General features: G+C 33.7%; 1 pseudogene; it reads right to left on the bottom strand.

Annotated features, from left to right (window-relative positions):
- Nucleotides 1-3742, bottom strand: part of LOC125851153 (disease resistance protein Roq1-like) — a 5376-nt pseudogene extending 1634 nt beyond the window's left edge.
- Nucleotides 3743-7142: the final 3400 nt, after the last annotated feature.

Below are 7142 nucleotides of genomic sequence, written 5' to 3' on the forward strand. Positions count from 1 at the left end.
CCAAAGACGGTAAGAACCCAAGATTACTTAAAATGCCTCCATCTGATATATTGCAGTCACTAAGATCCAACATGATCAATGAACAAAGACCCGACAAATTCTGAAAATTTACACCCACAGACTTCTGGCCATGACTTGAGCGACTTACTTGTGAACTCAAAGCATTACATCCTCGGAGAGATAAGTGCTTAAGGTTTTTAAGAAGAGACATAGAGGATGGAATTGTTTGGATGGCTGTGTGAGTGCAGTGGAGCTCCTCTAAACCAACTAAAAGTCCCAAATCATCTGGTAAATTTTTAAGTTTTGAGCATCCAGACACATCGAGTGTTTTCAGACATTTCAACCTAAAAATACTGCTAGGTAGACTCTCAAGATGCTTGCAGTAACTTAGATTTATTACACCAACTCCTGAAAGGTTCTCAACTGATGCAGATAGTTCACTCAAAGCAGTCGCGCCCAAATACAGTTCTCCTAAACGATTCATTGTCTCTTCTATTTCTTGGAATGTTCTTAACTTTGAGCACCCTGAAAGAACGAGAATTTCAAGCTTTTCCAATCTAATTCTCTTTGGTAGGGTCTTCAAATTTCTGCAGTTCTCCAGATTCAGCAAGACTAGCTTTCCAAGATCTCCAATAGAAAAATTGATTTCTACCAAACTTGTGCATTCTTCAAGAATTAGCCTTTCAAGATTAGGTGTAACTGAAAAATCTGGCATCCTTATTAGCTTCTGTGAAAGGCTGAGGTTCATGTACTTCAGCTTTCCTAGATCCTTTGAAGTTTTCCAAAGTTGTATGATGCGGCTTTTTTTCAATTTCAAACTAACAAGTTGGTCTCCCTTAAATCTATTTGGCAGACTTTTTGAAGGATATCCATGCCAATCTCAACCCATCAGGAAGAAATTCAGGTCCCTGGCTAACATATGCATTCCGGAATTTGAGAAACCTCAGACTGGTCATCTGCATGAGGGCCTTGCCACCAAAATTAACTTCTTCTTCATTAGTCAGGTGCAGCAACATGCCTTCGATCTTGTCAGTACCCTAATAAGCAAGAGTATTAAAGGCGGATGAGAAAAGGAAAATAACATAAGAAGTCATAAGTTCACAACTATGTACCAAATTTCGTTCGAGTACAGGACAAATATCTTCGCGCTTCCACAACCTACTACATATTCTTGGATTGTAAGAAGCTTCTTGATGAACAATGTGCCAGCCCATTTCTTGTATCAATTGGTGTATTGTAATGCGACCTTTTAATATAGTGATCAAACATTTCTCCATGAGAACTTTTATCCCAATGACAGGGCTAAAATGAAAACTCTCAAGTATTCTGGTCACTGAATCTTTCTTCTTCCCTGCAAAGAAGCATGCAATGTCTAAGAATATCTTTTGCTCAATAGTGTTGAGACCAGTGAAACTTGGTTCGAGTTTCTTCAAAATTTCATTTTGTGGGATTTGTTTCAAACGCTCCACTTCACTTAACCATTCATCCAAACCTCTTCCATACAAGAAACTGCCAAGGACTTTCAGGGCCAGGGGGAGTCCACCAGTATGCTCTATCACTTGAGCTGATAGATCCTCAAATTCTTTGGAAGGGTGATTTTTCTTGAAAGCATGTTGTTTAAAAAGTTGTAAGCTTTCATATTTGTCTAAAGTTCCCATTCTGTATATCTTTTCAGTCTCATACTTAACAAGCAAGTGTTTGTCTTTGGTTGTTATGATGATTCTACTTCCGTCACCAAACCATTCACGCTTCCCAGCTAACGCGTCTAATTGATCTATGTGATCAACATCATCCAGAACAAGAAGAACCTTTTTGTACTGAAGTCTTTGTTTTTGCATATTAGCTATCAATTTTTCCTTGTTACTTTCCGTTTTAGTTTTGTTATTTATATAATTCTTCCTTCTATATTTAATGATTTGATTGTTATATTTAGATAATATGTTGGTATATGAATAGAAAAAAAGTACCGTGGACTACAATTTTGGGATATGTTGTTCATAATGTTTCATATTTCTTCGATTATTTGTCATTGTAAAATGAATTCCATTATGTATGTTTTTTTTTTGGCTATGATACAATCCTAATGCATAATTCTTCTTTCTGATATGGTGTCCTCTCTTCAATTTTTTTGTGCTATATTACATTGTGCGATAAGTTTTCTTTAAGTTTGTCCCTTTTTTTCCTACCAAGGTTGTTTTTGGTTGAAGGGTAAAAAAGATTTAAACCATAGAGTATAAAGTTAGATTATAGTTTTATATCTATGTTAAATCAAAATATTATAAAATATTTACTTAATTAAGTATTAAATAGTAATCATTCTATATGGTACACTAAATATTAAAAATCTGAAAATGTTAAGTCAAAAGTTGAAAGATAAAATATTCATAAAAAAATATTAGGCATTTCTACCCTTTTAAAGACTAAATTAGTTCCATTTTTAAAATCTTTTTCTTTATACTAAAAAGTAAATAATTTTATTATGAGATCATTGAGTTAAATCAATATATAAAGACCATAATGCCCACTAAAGATTGAATGATTATTTTAATCTATAAGTGTAAATTATTCCTTCATTTTATTAAAGGAATGTTGATCGAAAAGATGGATGGAGGATCTTGTAATGTTTTATCGATAATAATTAGACAAATTACTTGGTGCAACTTGAATTGCTACAATTATTTTGAATAATAATTGTAGTCATTGTATTCTTTCTTTTCATTGTGATAAGGAATAATATATTCATCTTTCATAACTTATACTATCTAATTTTTTTTTTTTTTATCCATATAAATTCATCTTTATTTGTTTCATGAAGACCCGTTATTCTTTTCATTCTATAGTTTAAATAGTGTATCGCTTATATCATTATTATTCTATTTGATTCATATTTTTTAAAAAACCTTTCTATTTTTTGAAAAAGTTTGTCTAGCAGAAAAATATTTTATTCTTTTTCGATAATTTATGGAAAAGTAATTTTCAATACTTTCTATTTAATATCTAAATGCTAGAAACTTTATTTCATGATAAACAATCTTTTTTTTCTTTGTAAAAATAACTTATTTGAATGTTAGATTTTGAATTGCCAGAATTCAGTTTATGAAGAAACATTTCTTTTATGAATGGTGAAACTATAGACAACGAAAATAATTTAAGTTGTGGTGCTAACAATGTTGACATAGTTTTTTTTATAGCTAAATTAGATAGATTTAAATGGTGAATATATATATATATATATATATATATATATATCCTTTTAACCATGATTAAGACACTTAATTACTTAAAAATATATACCATTAATATTTAAATAAGATAAGTGTCATAGATCTAAGTAGGAATGTCACGCCCCGAGCCTACACCCTGGGCGGGATCGGCACCCGGAGACCATTTCTGGCCCCAAGCGAACCCTTGGCCTAGCTTTTTTAACTCAGCGGAAACCTAACCCAACAGAATAACTCAATGCAATGCAATATTACAAAACAACTTAACTTATAAAATATGGCCATAAAGGCAACTCGAATCTCAAACTAGAATATTTACATATATACATAGATGAGAGACTCAAAACTAACTGACTGACTGTCTGTCTATGAAGCCTCTAAAATATTGAGATGGATGTTGGGACAGACCCCGCAACATCCTAATAAAACAAAAACTAAGAACACAAAATAATTGAGTCCTCCGGAATGCAAGGAGGCTCACCACTGACTCTGGAGTGCTCAGTTGGATCAACAACGTGCATGATGCTGATCCGGGGTACCTGTATCTGCATCATAAGATGATGCAGGCCAACTGGCATCAGTACATGGAATGTACGAGTATGCGAGTTGGAAAACTAAGCAACATAGGCTAGAAGGAAATTTGGAAGAAACTGAAAAGTTTACCTTGCTCAACTCAATTCAACCTGACTGACTTCTTTCAATATAAGACAATTTAAAACAAGTGCGATATAAAGAAAGACTGTTTAAAACATGCTATAAACTCTGTGTGTATACAAAGATACAATAAGCCTGAAATGTATATAGAAATACAATGAACTGATGTATATAAAAATACAATAATCTCTGTGTATGAAAATACAATAATTGCTGTGGGAGTTTCTCTAACCGACAACCATCACATAAGAGCTATAGTGATGATACAACAATCGACCTCACGCTGCCAGAGCATCTTATACTCGGCCAAAGGTATAAGACCTAAACTGCCTAATGGATCCACTAGTCTAATAAGAAAAGGATTCATCTAAAAAGTATGATCCTTTTCTACCCATGGTGGCTAACATGGTTCTATGGGGGTTGTGGGTTCTTTGAACGCTCCCCCAATTCGGTGCTCGATACTACTCCCAAAAATGTACTGACTCTTATGTGTTTTAAAACATATGTCTTCCTGCTGATTGAGATAATTACTCAATCCCGAAGGCTCTTTGGAAATCTCAGTTTTCAACCTTGTTTAAATGTAAAGACATTTCTTTAAAACTTCTTTGGGAATACATAGTTCCCTAATAACTTTGAGAAATGAACTCAACTTTTGAAGAGTGAAGTTAAGTGTTCCAATTTATATTTTCGGTTGGGATTGTTATATGTTATGTTTGTCATTTTTATACGGTGAAATTATTTTTCACGTGATAATTTTTTATTTTAATAAGAAAGAATATAATTCATACACCGTTACATATTATTATTTACAAACTTATAAGTAATAATTTAAATATATTTTTCAATACTCCAAATAATTATGATATGAAATTAAAATAAAATTACGGATAATTTAAGTACTCCCTCTGTCCCAATTTATGTGACACATTTCGGATATCGAGATTCAAACATGTCTATCTTTGACCTTAATTTTTTCCTATATCTTTTAAATATTTTGTATTATCAATTATTGAGACTTATAGTACTTTTTGTGAAGTTTACAAATATATAAATTTCATTTTAAAAAATTTGAAAATTTCATGAGCAAATTCTCGGTCAAACTTAAACTGTTTGACTCTCGAAAAGCATTTTCTTAAATTATTATCCCCCCGGACTTATTTTATACATAATTTTCTACCCCTTTTCGGCCTACGTGGCACTATTCTTGAAAAAAATGTCAACATGTACTGGGCCACAAGATAGTGCCACGTAGGCCGAAAAGGGATAGAAAATTATATATAAAATAAGTTCGGGGGGGGGGGTAATAGGACCTTAGTAAAAGTTAGGTGTGTCTCAGAGATTTTGGGCATAGGCTGGGGGGTACTTATGCATTTTCCCTAGTTTGTTTAATAAGTATGCAAAGTCAGTGGTGGACAACTATTGTTGGACAGAGGGAGTAAAAATATAGTTTACTAAGTTACCCTTATTTATTAAATGTTTTTTGAGAGTCAAGTACTATTAGGTAAAAGTAGTTCTTTAATTCAACGATATAGTTGGAAACAATTACTATATTTTGTTTTGAATTCTAAAGCGATTCTTGTTTTGGACAATTTTATTTTTATTTGTTCAATTTTATACAAGTTTAAGTGTCTACTTGTGCACACTCAAAGTTGGAGGGCAAAAATGCAAGTTGAAGCCAAGTAAAGGACCTAATTCTTATAAATTGGCTCCTAAATGCCAAAAAAAAGCACTCTAAAATGGTGAATTTGTACGTATTGCTCCCCAACTCCGTATGGAGGGTTCATAAAGGTTTCACAAAAAAATCATTTGGAAGTCATATCACTAAAATATTCATGGGCTAACACACGAAAAACTAAAAAAATCGCCTAATTCCTGTAAATTGGCCCTTAAATGCCCAAAAATCACTCTAAAATGGTGAGACTGTATGTACTACTCCCCCAACTCTCTATGGAGGGTTCCATAAAGATTTTGCAAAATTTTTTTTGTAACGATCCTGCCCGCTAGTGATTTTGTCCGCTTTGGGACTAGGCCTGCACGACTTTAAAATGCGTCACTAGTTGGTAAGGCCTGCTTACTTATATACCCAACATCTCTCCTGTGTTTTTGCAGAAATAGGACTTCTAATCTTAAGCTGGGGTGTCACATACACCCCCTCTATGGACTTAGCGTCCTCGCTGAGGTTTGCCCCACCGAATGAGATTTGCATAGACTCAGCACTGAGGTTTGCCCCACCTTATCGGGATTTTCCTAAACTCAGTTGAACTCTGGCTCATATCGACAAGGCTGACACAAGAGTGACTATGTTACCATTTGTAATGACCCAGCCCGCTAGTGATATTGTCCGCTTTGGGCCTAGGTCTGCACAACTTTAAAATGCGTTACTAGTTGATAAGGCCTCATTACTTATATACCAATATCTCTCTTGTGTTTTTGTTGATGTGAGACTTCTAATCTTAAGCTAAGGTGGCAAAATTTGTTCGAAATCTATATCACCAAAATATTCATGGGCTAACACACATGAAAATCTGAGAAAATCGCCTAATTCTTCTAAATTTGCTCCTAAATACCTTAAAATCACTCTAAAAATGGTGAGACTGTACGTACTGCTCCCTCAACTCCCTATAGAGGGTTCCATAATGGTTTCACAATAAATTCATCCGGAAGCCATATCACTAAATTATTAATGGGCTAACACAAATGAAAATTGAGAAAAATGCCTGGTTCCTATAAATTGGCCTCTAAGTGCTCAAAAATCACTCTAAAAATGGTGAGACTGTATGTACTGCTCCTCCAACTTTCTATGGAGGGTTCCATAAAGATTTCACAAACTATTCATCTGGAAGTCATATCACCAAAATATTCATGGGCTAACACACACGAAAGATCGAGAAAACTACCTAGTTCCTATAAACTGACCTCTAAATGCCCAAAAATCACTCTAAAAATGGTGAGACTATCGTACTACTCCTCAACTCCCTATGGAGGGTTCCATAAAGGATACATGAAATATACATTTTTGTTGATAGGCTTAGATTTGACTTCAATGACACTTTTTGTGAGTTCATTGAAATCTCCATAGAGTAATTATTTGTATGGATTTCCCTTAGGACCACTCTTTCTTAAGTATTTCTCAAGTTTCTTTGGCTTTAACCATGCCCAATTCAACATTCTCCATGTATATACCAACAAAATTGCAACACAAATTGCTGCTATAATTATTTTCAAGAAATCTCCATGAAATTAATACAAGGCTTCTTTCTATAGCTG

The sequence above is a fragment of the Solanum stenotomum genome, unplaced genomic scaffold (genome assembly GCF_019186545.1).
Source record: "Solanum stenotomum isolate F172 unplaced genomic scaffold, ASM1918654v1 scaffold22997, whole genome shotgun sequence".
NCBI classification, from domain to species: Eukaryota; Viridiplantae; Streptophyta; class Magnoliopsida; order Solanales; family Solanaceae; genus Solanum; species Solanum stenotomum.